The 15,166-nt window shown below is 49.9% G+C and overlaps 1 protein-coding gene across 1 annotated transcript in view; it reads left to right on the top strand.

Moving 5' to 3' along the window:
• PTPRG (protein tyrosine phosphatase receptor type G) overlaps positions 1–15,166 on the top strand; it is a 628,432-nt gene that overhangs the window by 514,730 nt on the left and 98,536 nt on the right. The gene's annotated exons all lie outside the window — the stretch shown is intronic.

Below are 15,166 nucleotides of genomic sequence, written 5' to 3'. Positions count from 1 at the left end.
GAGATGACTGTCTGACTGACTGTAAGATGATGTATGCTTATTTGTTTGTTTGTTTTTAAAAAATCACTGTTTATTTTGCAGAACTATAGTATGTTCAGTAATTTTGTTTTTACACCAAAGCTGTTGTGGAGTTAGAATACTGTGAAAAAGCATCTTAAATATTTATTTCTCTTTTACATTTATAAAGATTAAAATCCAGACCTTTTATGCTAAGTTACAGCTCAGAATCAATTTTCACGCCTAAATTTTAAAAAATCAAAGCCCCCAATCCTTAATGATGTTTGTTATAGAAATGCTGATCCGACTATAATGCTGCGACTCAGAACTGTTCTGCAAGAAAACAGATTAGCAGCAGTGGAGCGGTCATGCTCTAACCCCAGTTTTGCTGACATTTTTTATGCAGAGTCTGCTGATTTTCTAGCTTTCTTTCTTCTACTCCATGGTCTCACATGGTGGTTTTATTCAAAGTCAGCTCTTCCCACCATACATGCTTTAAAACACTTGCGTAGGCAACTTGCAAGACCCACCTTGCCATGTCTGCTTTTTGTCAGGATAAGCGTGCGCTCTGACTTTTGCAGTGCTGAGTCAGAGCTCAAGGTCGTAAGAATTGGGAATAGTGGAATCTCACTTCGAGGCCACCTGGCTTGCTCTGTGAAGGCAAATCTGCCTCTTGAATAGAGGTACTGGGTTCTTCCCTCCCCCTGCTTAGCAGTACTTAATGTCCTGATTTCCTCGAATGTCCAAATTTCATGTCTTTTGTGCAAGCTCTAGCAAAGAGCCTGATGGCTTACTGCCAGTGTAATGTAAATGAGAGAGGAAATGGACAGATGGCTCAGATGTCCATCAGAGGACATATGGTTTGTTATCACATTAGTTTTTCTGGGGTGTGAGTAAGGGGGGGGTTAAGAAAAGATGGGACCCATTGCAGAATGTGAGGAAGGTGAGAAAACGCTAATGCACAGCCATATTTTATTATGGATAGGACTCACTAGCCTGACATGGCTTGCTCCCACTCTGTCTGACACACGGAGAGCCCATATGCCTTGAGGAATCTCTGGAGGAAGGAGAGGAAGTAGCCCAGGTGCAGTCCAGGGAGTCCGGCATGGCTTGTGTTAATCAGTTACCAGATCTGTGGGCATAGTTCATTTGGAAGTTGGCTGTGGGCTATCTGGAAAGACAGAACATGCAATGGATCTTCCTGGAGACCTGAGAAAAGGACAGCCAGCCTATAGAAGTCACAGCCAATATGGTTCTAGGTTTTTCTATGCTGGTGTGAGGGAAGTGACATCAGCTGTGTCCTTCATGTTCTGGCTCAGGCTATCTGTAAGGAGAAGGCTGAGAGTCAGATTTTAGAGCCAAACTCGCCTGAGGAAGTCTTAGCCAGAGGAAGTGATGAGTGACAAAGTTTCCTGCCATCTCCCAGTCCGGAATCTTAATTGAGTCTCTGGTGGCATCACATACAAATTTATTCAAGAACAGAGGGTGGTCTAGCTTCTTTTCAAGTTCATAGACAGATGGCGTTCAGCTCCTAGGTCTTGAATCTGCAGAAGAAACATGGAGGTGAACCTTGAGGGACATGCAGAGATCTTTAAGGGCCAATTCACACCATTTTCCTAAGCAGGGTCGGGTTTAGGAAGTGCAGGACTCAATTCGAACAGTTTTGATGGGGCCCCGGCAGGGATGACAAACAAACAGAAAAAAAAAATGTAAAAAAAACACGTGGGGCTTGTACTCACCGGGCGTGCTCTGAGTCTTCGGCAGCACTTCAGCAGCGGGTCCTTCACTCGCTCCAGGTATTCGGCAGTACTGAAGGACCCGCCACCGAAGTGCCGCCGAAGACCCAGAGCAAGCGAAGGACCCACCACCGAAGTGCTGCTGAAGACCCAGAGCGCCACCAGATGAGTAAAAATTAAAAAGGCGCCTCTAGCCAGGGAAGAGATTCACACTGGGCGCGGGGCCCTCTTAGGCGTGGGGCCCTATTTGGGGGAAATTGGTGGAATTGGCCTAAAGCCAGCCCTGTTCCTAAATTAGAGTCCCTTTTTCTTTCCCTGGGCTCTTAGGGGGAAATGTTAGTCTCTAATAGACCAGAGGATTTGTCACAAACCTAGTCTAGTGACCATTGAGTCAATCTTTGGGAAGGATCAGGAGCGGTGCCAGGGTTTTTGGCACCCTAGATGGGGGTCCTTCCGCATTCCCGGTCGGCGGCAATTCGGCGGTGGGGGGGGGGTCCTTCTGCACTCCCAGTCTTCGGGGCACTTCAGCTGAGGGTCCTGGAGCGAGTGAAGGACCCGCCACCGAATTGCCGCCAAAGACTCGGAGCGCGGAAGGACCCCCCGCCCTGGAATTGCCGCCGAAGCCATGGAGCATGGAAGGACTCCCTGCTGCAGGCCGCAAAATGCCACGCCCCCAAATCCTGGCACCCTAGGTGACCCTGGGAAGGACCAACACTTTTTTGCTGCGTCTTGAGGGAGTTTTGCAATGTTTGTCATAGCCCTGAAGGATGGAAAATTTAGAGTCCGGATCCCTTTATATATCTGTGTATTTTTGCTGAGCGGAGGCGGCTTATCCTTCAATGTCTCCGCAGTGAAGTCCTCCTTCATGTCATCAGGCGAACCTTAGTTCCAGTGGCCCCCTTCAGGTTGCTTGTTGAGGGCAAGTTCCCTAGGAATTTGTTCAGTACCTTCAGATAATTGAAATGGAAATGGCTGAGGGGTCCTGGCTCTTTCAAGCCCGAAGAGGAAAGGGAGAGCCCTCTCCCCCGGGAGAGATTCTGCAGCTTTGGAAACTTTCCTCTTTTTATCCTGATTTCCACATGGAGCACCCAGGGGGTCGGGGTGAGGAACGGGAGGGGAGGCAGAGGCTGAAGAGGCAATGCCCAGCTGGGGGTGAGGGAAGGAGGGTAACCACCCCCGTGGGAAGGGTGCTGGGCTCCTGCGCACCCTGCCCTGCTGGGAAAGAATCTCGGGATAAATCCCCTCCAGGAAACAGTTCTGTGCTTCCTGGGGGTGGGGGACCGTTGGGAACCAGATACCGTTTGGGGGGGGGGGGTTGTGAGCGAGGGCCTGAGAGGAACGTCCCCTGCGGCTCCTGTGAGGGGAAAGTGGAGCACTGGGAATTACGGCATCCCCGCCTCCGGGTCTGCAACTCTCTAATGAGCTTCCCGCCTCAGAGCTGGAGCTGAGCGCCCCACGGTTCCAGCACAGGCGGACCCTTAGCGCACTGCTCTGCCCTTGCTGGAGGAGGAGGGGAGCCGATGCCCCCCTTACCCGTGGCCGCCACACGCTGACGGGGGTGAGGAAACTTTGCACTTAGCCAGTGCGGGAGATGGGCCTTTCCTAGCCGCTGGGTGCCGCAGGCGCGCGCACGGGGCGTGCCCAGCCGCACCCTCATGCCCGCGCGCCGGATCCGGCCCCTCAAGACTTTGCACCCGGCCCGCGGGCTGCCACACGCCCCGCGCTGCTCTCACAAGCGGCCGGCGCGCGGCACCTCTTCCTTGGGGGGGCGAGGGCTCCGTGTGTAGCTCCAGGCACCGCCCCCCGCAGCTCCCATTGGCCGGGAACGGGGAATCGCGGCCAATGGGAGCTTCGGGGGAGGTACCTGGAGGCGTGGCAAGGGCAGCGCGCGGCGCCGTGTCCCCGCCCCTCGGGACCGCGCGGGAACGCGGTGAGCGGCGCGGCATGGGGCCAGGGTGGGCAGGCAGGGAGCGCGCCGCTCCAGGTAAGCGGCGCCGGGCCGCCCCCTGTCCGTGAGCCCCCTGCTTGCACCTCGCACCCTGGCCCCCTTCCCCTGAGCCCCCTGCTGCACCCCAACTCCCTGCCTTAAGCCTCTTGCTTGCACCTCGCACCCCTCCTGTACCCCACCCCTTCCCTGAGCCCCCTGCTGCACCCCAACTCCCTGCCCTAAGCCCCTGGCCTGCACCCCAACCTCCTGAGCCCCCTCCTGCCGAACCCCATGCGTTAAGCCCCCTGCCTGCACTTCGCACCCCAACCCTCTGTCCCTGAGACCCCTGCTTGCACCTCGCACCCCTCCTGAACCCCAACCCTCTCCTTAAGCCCCCTGCCTGCACCCCACACCCCAACCACCTGCCCCTGAGCCTCTTCATACATTCCACACTGCTCCTCTACCTCAATATCTTGCCCTGAGCCCCTTCTTGCATACCTCACCCCCACACACACCCCAACCTTTATGATGTTCATTTTTCAAAAAATAAAATAAAATTTCCTGGGTGCACACCCTAATGAAATGTGCTGTGCACGCCTATGGTCTAGGCTGTGGAATGGACTCTCACTGAGGAGAAATATTACCATGGAACTGACCACTCCCATCACTAAATGCAAACAACTTCGTTTTCCCTCAGTTATGTCTTCAAGTACACATTTCAATACACAACATACGCAATCACACCCAAAAAGCTACTCAGATGCTCTAAAACTCTCTCTTAGGCCATGGCTATACTGGCGCTTTACAGCGCTGCAACTTTCTCGCTCAGGGGTGTGAAAAAAAAGCGCGGCTCCCAGCACTGCAAGCTAAATCCCATGAGGATGTGGAGTACGTGCAGCACTGGGAGAGCTCTCTCCCAGCGCTGGCACTGCCACTAGACTCACACTTCAAAGCGCTGCCACGGCAGCGGCCCTGTGGCAGCGCTTTGAAATTTCGAGTGTAGCCATTATTCTCTTGATCCTGGCAAACACTTCATTCATGCAAAGAGACTGGTCCTTTGTTCATGAGACTCTTTGCATGAGCAAACACTGGTTTGCAGGACTTAAGTGGCTTTTGTAGCATTGAGATAAACATGTCATTAGATCAAAGTTTGTGAAACTTAGCATCCTTAGGTGGCAAGTGTGGAAGGAAGTATCTTAAAGCATTGCTGAGAACTAGTACAGGTGAAAAACGTGCAAAGCACTCCCAAGATGTGCAAAAAGGAGAGTTTTTGCAGTTGATTATGGTCTCTAGAGGACAAAGCAACTCTTTTTGGATACTTCATTTCTACAGTGAACCAGAAAAGCTAAATTTGCTGTCAGGTTATTTTGATGGGGTTTCCGAGTGGAAAATTGTATCATTTTAAAGAGTAGAACATTGTTTTATAACAATGTACACTTGCAAAATTAATTATAGGGAACCAAATTAGCAGTGTGTAAGGAGATAACTGAAAAGGAGAAGCACAGCTGACTAGAGGAGAATAGGAACACATGAGAAATTATGGGGAAAGAGAGGCCAATTAGTACAGGAAGGCTTGTTTTCTTTCAACACATACCTTTCCTGAGGCCATGTCATTGTTTTCTGAATGGCATTGGCCCCCTCATCTGGTGTTATTGGCCGATGTTGATGGTTCCTTCTGCTATTGAGTGCTTGCTCACATGCTCCTGTTTCAGTTTTTTGCTCATCCCTCTCTATTGTGTTTTTTGCCTAATTGTATCTTGCTCTGCAACTGTAAAATAAGCAGCTGTTCAGAATTATTCAGGATTTTTTAAATCGGGAAATTAGAAGGAGATTCTGCACAAAAAAGCATGGTTCAGTCTTAACATGTAATTGCCGATATTAACCAACAGAACTTTGATTTGCCATGTTGGAAGCTTAAACAAATACTATTTGATACAAGATAATGTTTTAGGGTGACCAGATGTCCTGATTTTATAGGGTCTTTTTCTTATGTAGGTTCCTATTACCCCCCACCCCCATCCCAATTTTTCACGCTTGCTGTCTGGTCACCCTATAATGTATTCACTTTCCACCTCTGTCATCAACAAATTTAACATATGTCCAGTTGTTGCTTTAGACTGGATCATGAGCATAGCTTGAAAACAATATAGATTTAGGCCCCAACCCTATGGGATTCCATTTTGTAGGAACTGCTCCCTATTCCCCACAGGGTTACAAAGCTTCACACAAGTTTACTCACAAGAGGGCTTTATAGCGAGATCATGTCATGCATTCTAAACCTCATTTAGTTTCAATGTAAGACTTCAGTGCTTTGGTTTTCAGAACTATCTTCACTGGGGCTGAGGTTACAAAAGCCTTTTGGGTATAATCTTACTAGAATAATTAAACATCTGTGTAATTCTTTTTCTTCATATGTGCAAGAATTATTAAGTTGTATTTTCATGCAACTCTTGACCAGTTTTGCATGGCAGATTATAGAAGCATACAGTAATAGGGTTTGAATGCTGGTAAATAGATGTACTGGATTACATGAGGAGATCTTATTCAGAAGAACAGTGTGAATCCTGATTACTTGACATTATGGTTATGAGTCATCAACATCAGTTTATTAAATAATGAAATGGCATATTTAAGAGTTATAGCGGTCAATAGGAATGAGCACTGAAGAAGTGCCTATAAATAAATAAGTAAAAAAATTTCTGCATAACATTTTAAAAAACATTTTTAAAACTTCTCACATTTCCACACTTAGAATGACTGACATTATCTCTGAGTGCTATTAACTGACCATTCTGTATCAGCTTGTAGCCTCGTTTACTCAAAGGAATGACTGACAATTGCCTTTCATTTGAATGAGTGGATGATATGAGACAGCTCTGCTGGGACAATGACATTTTATTGGATTCAGAACATATCTATTGTCTTGGTTATATGTATCTAAAATGATATGACAAACAGAACTTTGTCTCTGGACTGGAGGTTTATGCGGTGTCAAGGGTTGATAAAGGGAAAGTTTCAGCAAGGCATAGGTAAGGTAGGTAATATATTACCAGCAACTATTGCTTATTTTGACAAGTGGCATTATTTTTGGAGAATAAACATTTTTATATTCTCAGGGAGAAAGCTTTAGAGACTAGAATTTTCTGACTGTAGAATTTCTCTTTCTCCCATTGACCTTTGTCAATAAATCCCCATACCAAAGCACCCTTTGTTGTTGTCTCTCTCTCCAATTTCCTGTGCCAGGTCCTGAAATAGATGAAACTGCTGAATAAGTGTTTCTCAAGAAAGGATTGTTATGGATACCTACACCCTTTGGTACACTGAGAAGTGGATTTTGAACTGCCTGAGCTCATGTTGTGTAGGACTTCCTGAAGCAGATATGCTATTATAGTTTTTATTCCTTCCTACTGGGATGAATTCCAAGCCAGTAAAAGGCAAACTGAATTAATTCAACAATGACATATGCCACTGGAAACTGTTTACATTTCTTAGCAAAATTGGAGTTTCCTCGTCCATGTTTTTTTTTTTTTTTATGCTGAAATAAGGCATATACTGGGCACAGTTACAACAAGGATACATTATTTGCTCTACCACTGCTCGGTGTTTTCAGTTTAAAAATGGAAGATTGAAAGGCCGATTTTTGCTAGAGTACAGAGAAGTATTAAGCTCTGTATCCTTCTTTTCAATGTATCAGTTTCTCAACATTTTGTTCATTACCCAGCATGCTGTCTTTTAATCTGCTTCTCTTCTCCTATACTGAAGAAGGCACCTCCTGGCAGTCCAGATGTACTGCTAAAGTCTTCTAGCATCAACAATCATCTTATAGCAACTTTCGCTGATGTTTTTATTTTAGTTCACTCCAAACATCGCTTAAGCAGTGAAAAACACTTAGTTTCTTTTCAAAACCAAGAAACTGTTTTTTTCTCTCTAGTGGCAGATTGTTGCTTGGCCATTTCCACTTGGAATCTCAGCCATCAGCATCAATGAATTGTGCTTGCTATTCTACCTTCTGACATATTGAACTCTTTCTTCTTTTCACATCTGTGGCAAGATGGGTATGAGAGGTCAGATAAGCACAATCTCCCCAGTAGAATAAATAAAAGCAACATCATGAATATTACAAAAGTATTGTACTTGATTGCGATGTGTCAAAACTCTGTGTTTGCTAAGGGATGTGAATTATTTCATGCAAACTAAAATATACATTTTTATGCCAAAGCGTATGGAGATGATCATGTATGGAACACTCACCTTGTAGGAGAGAAATGAAGTAATATTCTGTCTGGCTTAGGGTTGCTGGTGGTATTTCACTTTCCTAGTAAGTTTTAATGGACCATACGTTGTAATGTACTCTTCTGTACCACTCTGATCAATAGTACTGACACATACACACACACGAGTTGGGATGCTTAATTTTTGTTAAAGCGATTTGAGTTCCACTGATGAAAAGATTTTTCTTGCTCTGAACTACTAAATGAAATCAAATATCTTAATAGTGGTGTGTTGTTAGTGTATTGCAATGACTAAAGCATACAATGTAAAATAGATTATAAGCTTAAATGTATAGTGCACGCATATTCTAAATAAAAACTCTGAATAATGTGTCTGAGACAAGTTAGTGCAAAGCCGGTGCCCTCTGCAACATTTATTCATTGAGGTTAGAGACTAGGAATGATACTGGCTATTTATCTCTCTTGTGATCAATTCTGCACTCAGTACACGTTCACTTCCCCCTAAACATCCCTCTGATTAGCGCCTCATTTAGGGTTGGCTGCCAAAGGGCATTACCTCCATCAGCCTACTTCTTAAAACTAGAAAGATTTCTTGCTGGGCTTGCAGCAGCCTATGGTCTTGCTGTTTTCAGCCGTCTGGCAAAAGCATTTACAATTAACCTTTACTTCTATGTTGTTTGAATTTTACTCCCGCCTATGGAGGAGTATAATCTAAATGCTATTAAAATAGAGTATGAATTCATATTATGTGACATCCAATTATCTGTGTTTTGCCTACCTATGGTGAAAAGGCAATTATGTTTCTCTGGTAAGATTTGCTGCTGTATCAGAAGAGATGATAATACAATACGGAACAAGAGCATGGAATTGCTCTAGTCAGAGAAAACACATGGCGGGGTGAGGATAAATAAAACAAAAAGTCAAGTGTGTATTTTTCTATCTTTGTTCAGATCTGAAGCCATTTACAATCTTCCTTACCCTGCCACTTCTTATTGATATTTGCGGAACAACCAGCAGGATGTTTGAGTAATGCAAAATGAATGACAGAAACTGCAGTCAGTAATTTTTCACTTAAGCTGTTGTGAAAGAAAGTTTCACTTTTCAACATTTTGTGAATTTGCACAAGGTAGAGGGCTTTTTGAAATACGGAATGGTCCTTAAAATGCAAGTTCTTATGGAGCAGGGTCCTTCTTGTCATTATATGTGTATACAGTTTCTAGAACAATAGGTCCCAATACCTGACTGAGGCCTATACTTTTGTGTATGCAAGGCCCTATCATCCTAGTGTTATTTCTGTTGACTCATCCTGATATCAGCTGCCAGGATCTTGCCAAAGTTTTATATAAAACCAGAGAAGTACGGATCTGCACAGTGGATTGCAACAGGTTCCATCTGTCCACCCATTTCAATAATCAGTGTTCTAAAAGTACCTTCATATGTACTAACTCAACAGACCTTAACAATTCACCGAACATTATGACGTGCTACTGGATGAATAATAACATGTTGAGGTTTTTTCTAAGTGCTGTTATTACAATAGTGCATACATTGAAGTACATTTTACACAGAGCTTCATAAAAGAGTAAAACACATTCCCTGCCCCAAAGCCCTTACAGATGAGGGGCATGAACGTGCAAACTTTACTTCTTCTTCGAGTGATTGCTCATATCCATTCCAGTTAGGTGTATGCACTGCGCGTGCATGTTCGTCAGAAGATTTTTACCCTAGCAACTCCGGTGGGTCGGCAGGTTGCCCCCTGGAGTGACGCCGCTATGGCGCCTGATATATACTCCTGCCGGCCCGTCCGCTCCTCAGTTCCTTCTTACCGCCGTGTCGGTCATTGGAACTGTGGAGCGCGTCATAGCTGTCCTCCACGTACCTAACTTCTCCTTGTTCTCTCGTTGTATATAGTTATTGTTAGTGTATAGAATAAAATTAGTTCATAGTTGTCAATCAGTTATTGTATATAGTTTAGCGGGTTCGGGCTCTAGCCCTTCCCCGCACCCGGTGCCTGGGCTCATGCCCGGTTCGCCGGGTTTCAAGCCGCGCTCGGCCTGTAAAAAGCCAGTGCCCACGAGCGATCCCCACGACGCCTGCCTAAAGTGCCTAGGGGAATCGCACGTATCTGAGAAGTGCCGCATTTGTAAGGCCTTCAAGCCGCAGACCAAGAAGGAGAGAGACCATCGTTTAAAGACTCTCCTTATGGAGGTGGCTCTTATCCTCCTTCCTCGGCATCGAGTGCCGACACCACTCCAGGACCGGACCGCGCCGGCACCGCGAAGACGTCTCGGCACCGGCTTTCCCCGGCGCAGGGTCCTGACCAAAGAACATCGACTTCCTCTACTCCTGCGAAGCAGGCTAGTGCGGACCGCCCAGCACCAACTCCTGCCGCGGCCCCGACCCCGAGAGGTCCGTCGAGTCCGGTCTTGGAGAGCTCCCTGGTGAGACCTGTGGTCGAGCTGACGGTCCCCTCTACACTAGAAACATTCTCTTCTGCCAGGGACCTTATTGCGATGACCGAGTCTGCTCTTCCTTAAACCCCTGGCACCGCCAGTGCAGGTTCTTCAGTCCAGAGGCAAGCCTGCAGTCATGAGACCTCCGTCCCTGGAGTCGGCGGGCCGGCACCGATCTCCATCTAGGTCCCGGCACTGCTCCAGGTCCCGTGGAAGATCTCAATCGAGGCACCGCTCGCAGTCCCGGCACCGCTCACCTCGGCGGTACCGGTCGTACTCGCGGTGCAGATCCACCTCCCGGTACTCTCGGCACCTCTCCGGTTCTAGTCATCACTACCGGCACCGAGACTCCCGCAGCCGCTCACGCTGTCGGCGCTCCCAATCCCTGTCGACCTCCCGGCACCGAGCTGGTGGCAGGTCCCGGTCGCGATCTCAGCACCGCTATGATTCCCGGCACCGAGGAGGTCTCCACCAACGGGGGCGAGGGACCCATACCAGCCTCGTTCGGCCCCCCCCCCGGCCATCCCGCCAGCCGTCTGTGTCCTCTCAGGCGGATAGCTTATATGCCCTGGACACAGACGTACCTGCTACCTTGTTCCACGAACCCCAGCCTCAAGAGCATGGACCGCAGCAGTGGGGGTTCTGGACGCCTTGGGCGTACCATCAAGCCTAAGGCCTTCAGCTGGGTCCCTCACGTTCCAATGTCTCGGAACACAGGGTTCCTGAGGCCACGATTTCCCATCGTCCTCCCCCTCCCACGGAGGAAAGGTTATCCCAACCTCAGGACCCCGAACCCCCTGCGGAGTCGGACGCAGTTCTTCAGGCAGAGCCCTCCGCAGACCCGCTCCTCCCAGGTCTCTCCTCTTCATCCTCCCCGGACGAGGCTGTGGCTGGGACATCATCTACCAGCCCACCTCCGCTTGACCTTAGGGCGCACCAGGACCTCATCAGGAGTGTTGCACAGAACATGAACCTGAAAGCCGAGGAGGTCTCGGAGATACAAGATCCAGTGGTGGACATATTGTCAGCGGATGCCCCCACTAGGGTTGCCCTTCCGTTTATTAAAACCATTCAAGCTAATGCCACTACCATCTGGCAGTCTCCGGCTTCTGTTCCCCCCGCTGCGCGCGGGGTGGAACACAAATACATGGTCCCCTCAAAGGGGTATGAATACTTACTTGTATGTCCACCCTCCCCCTTGTTCCCTCGTCGTCCAATCTGTGAACGAGAGGGAGCGACATGATCAGCAGGCCCCGGCCCCAAAATCCAAAGAGGCGAGACGCATGGACTTACTTGGCCGAAAGGTCTACTCTGCGGGGGCCCTCCAGCTCTGCGTCTCCAATCAGCAGGCCCTCCTTAGCCGCTACAGCTATAACACCTGGGCCGCAGCGGACAAATTTAAGGAGCTGCTCCCTCAGGACGCACGTCAGGAGTTCTCCGCGATCCTCGACGGGGGCAAAAAGGTCGCGAGAACTTCCCTGCAGCCTTTCCTAGACGCCGCGGACTCAGCTGCACGCGCTCTGGCATCTGGCGTTAACTCCAGTATACCATCCAAGACCTCCCATTTGAAGGCCAAGGCTTGTTTTCCGACAAAACTGACCCTAGGCTGCAAAGCCTAAAAGACAATAGGGTCATTATGCGCTCCCTAGGGATGCACACACCTGTAACCCAGCGCAGACCCTTCCGGCCACAGCAACAACACCAGCCTTACCCCCAACCCCGGCAGAGGCAAGACATCGCTAGGCGGCGAGGCAGGAATGGTCGCCGCAGACAATCCAGCAACCAAGGAGGCCAGAACCAAAACCCCTCCAAGCCTTCTTCCGGGCCGAAACCTTCCTTTTGAAGGTGCGCCCGAGGGCGTTGTACCAGTTTCGTCAATGGATCCGTCCCCTCCTTTTTCCTCCCTGCATGGTCCCAGCTAACATCAGACCGCTGGGTCTTACGCACGTTGGAACTTGGATACCACCTGCAATTTGTTTCAAACCCTCCCTCCTCCCTCTTCAGGGACCCCTCTCACGAGCAACTCCTCCTACAAGAGGTGCAAGCGCTCCTCACCAAAGGAGCCATAGAGGAGGTTCCCGAGCTCAAGCGGGGCAAGGGGTTTTATTCCCGCTACTTTCTAATCCCCAAGGTGAAGGGAGGTCTCAGACCTATTTTCAATCTGAGGGAACTCAACAGATACCTAGTAAAGTTGAAGTTCAGTATGGTATCACTGGGGACCATTATCTCATCCCTGGATCCTGGAGACTGGTACGCCGCCCTCGACATGCAAGATGCCTACTTCCATATAGCCATCTTCCTACCCCACAAGAGGTTCCTCCGGTTTGTGGTCAACCGGCAACATTTCCAATTCGCGGTCCTCCCGTTCGGCCTATCTACAGCCTCAAGAGTGTTCACCAAGTGCATGGCTGTAGTCTTCGCCCACCTTCGCCGCAGTCGTATCCACGTATTCCCATACCTAGACGACTGGCTTATCCGGGGGACTTCCGAGGCACAAGTCCTCTGTCACATCCGCATTGTCAAGAACCTTTTCTTAAGCCTAGGTCTAATGATCAATGTGGAGAAATCGTCGCTAATCCCCACACAGAGGATAGAGTTTATCGGCGCCACCCTGGACCCCACTCTTGCCAAAGCCTCTCTGCCTCTGTCGAGGTTCCAAACTATGATAGCCATCATAGGGAGACTGCAAGCAGCGCCCCGACCTCGGAGCGCACCTGCCTTACCCTCCTGGGCCACATGGCGGCCTGCATGTTTGTAACGAACTACGCAAGACTCCGCCTAAGACCCCTCCAGACCTGGCTCAACGCACAATACCGTCCGGCCAGAGATTCTATCGACGTGATTGTCACCATTCCCCAGGACGTCTTAGACTCCCTCCAGTGGTGGCTGGACCTTTCCGTGGTGTGTGCGGGGCTCCCATTCCATCCGCCCCAACCCTCGGTGTCCCTGACAACAGATGCCTCCTCCCTGGGTTGAGGGGCTCACCTCGGGCGCCTGCAGACCCAGGGGCGCTGGTCTCCTCCCGAGCTCGCCCTGCATATCAACGTCCAGGAGTTGAGAGCGGTCCGCCTTGCTTGTCAGACGTTCCGTCAGCATCTGCAGGGCCGTTGTGTCTTGGTATTCACCGACAACACGACGACCATGTATTATATAAACAAGCAGGGCGGCACGAGATCCTTTCCCCTGTGTCAAGAGACCTTATGGCTCTGGGACTTCTGTATAGCCCATTCTATTCACCTCATCGCGTCCTTTCTCCCAGGGGTTCAGAACACGCTGGCGGATCATCTCAGCAGGTCCTTCCTTTCCCACGAATGATCCCTTCGCCTGGATGTTGCTCTTTTGCTCTTCCGGAGGTGGCGGTTTCCCCAAATGGACCTCTTCGCATCCCACGGGAACAGGAAATGCCAGATGTTCTGCTCCTTTCAAGGCCTCTCACCGGGTTCGGTGGCGGACGCCTTCCTTGTTCCATGGACGACGCCCTGCTCTATGCCTTTCCACCGTTTCCACTCGTCCACAAGGTCCTATTGAAGGTGTGTAGGGACAAGGCCCGCTTGATCATGATAGCTCCAGCGTGGCCCCGGCAGCACTGGTACTCCATGCTGCTGGACCTTTCCATAGCCGACCCTGTCCCTCTGCCCCTTCATGTGGACCTGATCACTCAGGACCACGGCAGGCTCCGTCACCTGGACCTTCAATCGCTCCACCTCACGGCGTGGCTTCTGAGTGGCTGACCCGGTCTGAGCTCCGTTGCTCTACCACAATGCGGCAGGTGCTCCTGGGCAGCAGGAAGCCTTCCACTAGAGCGATGTATTCAGCCAAATGGAAGCGTTTCACCTGCTGGTGCGCGAAACGGAACTTCCTTCCCACCGAGGTCTCCATTGCTACTATCTTAGACTACATCTGGTCCCTCAAGCAACAAGGCCTAGCGATATCATCTCTCCGGGTTCACCTGGCGGCCATCTCCACCTTTCACCCAGGGGGGATGGCCGCTCAGTGTTCTCTCACCCTATGGTGACTAGATTCCTTAAGGGCTTGGAGCGTCTCTACCCCCAGGTTTGCCACCCTGCCCCTACCTGGGACCTTAACCTGGTTCTGACCCGACTCAAGTCCCCTCCATTTGAACCATTAGCGACTTGCTCCCTTCTCTACCTCTCATGGAAAACTGCTTTCCTAGTGGCCATCACATCAACGAGACGGGTCTCGGAGCTTCGGGCCCTCACGGTAGATCCCCCATATACTGTGTTCCACAGGGACAAGGTGCAGCTGAGGCCGCACCCAGCCTTTCTCCTCAAGGTGGTATCAGTTTTCCATGTTAACCAGGAGATCTTCCTACCTGTCTTCTTCCCAAACCCCCATTTGACTCGCAGGGAGCAGCAGCTACACTCGCTGGACGTCCGTAGGGCGCTCGCCTTTTACATAGAGTGAACTAAGCCATTCCGGAAAACCCCCCAACTCTTTGTTGCGGTGGCTGAACATGTCAAGGGGTTACCCTTCTCCTCGCAGAGGATTTCCTTGTGGGTAACGTCCTGCATTCGCGCCTGTTATGATTTGGCGCACGCCCCCCCCGGGCCACGTGACTGCGCACTCTACCAGGGCCCAAGCCTCATCGGCTGCTTTTCTTGCTCATGTGCCCATTGAGGAAATCTGCCGGGCAGCAACCTGGTCTTCTGTCCATACCTTCGCTTCCCACTACGCCCTGATTCAGCAATCTAGGGATGACGCAGCCTTCGGCACCGCTGTGTTGCACTCTGCGACATCTCTCTCCGACCCCACCGCCTAGGTAAGGCTTGGGAATCACCTAACTGGAATGGATATGAGCAA

Source organism: Chelonoidis abingdonii, chromosome 17 (genome assembly GCF_003597395.2).
Source record: "Chelonoidis abingdonii isolate Lonesome George chromosome 17, CheloAbing_2.0, whole genome shotgun sequence".
Classification (NCBI taxonomy): Eukaryota; Metazoa; Chordata; order Testudines; family Testudinidae; genus Chelonoidis; species Chelonoidis abingdonii.
Note: the sequence above shows the minus strand (reverse complement) of the source record. Positions and strands in the feature narration are given on the sequence as shown.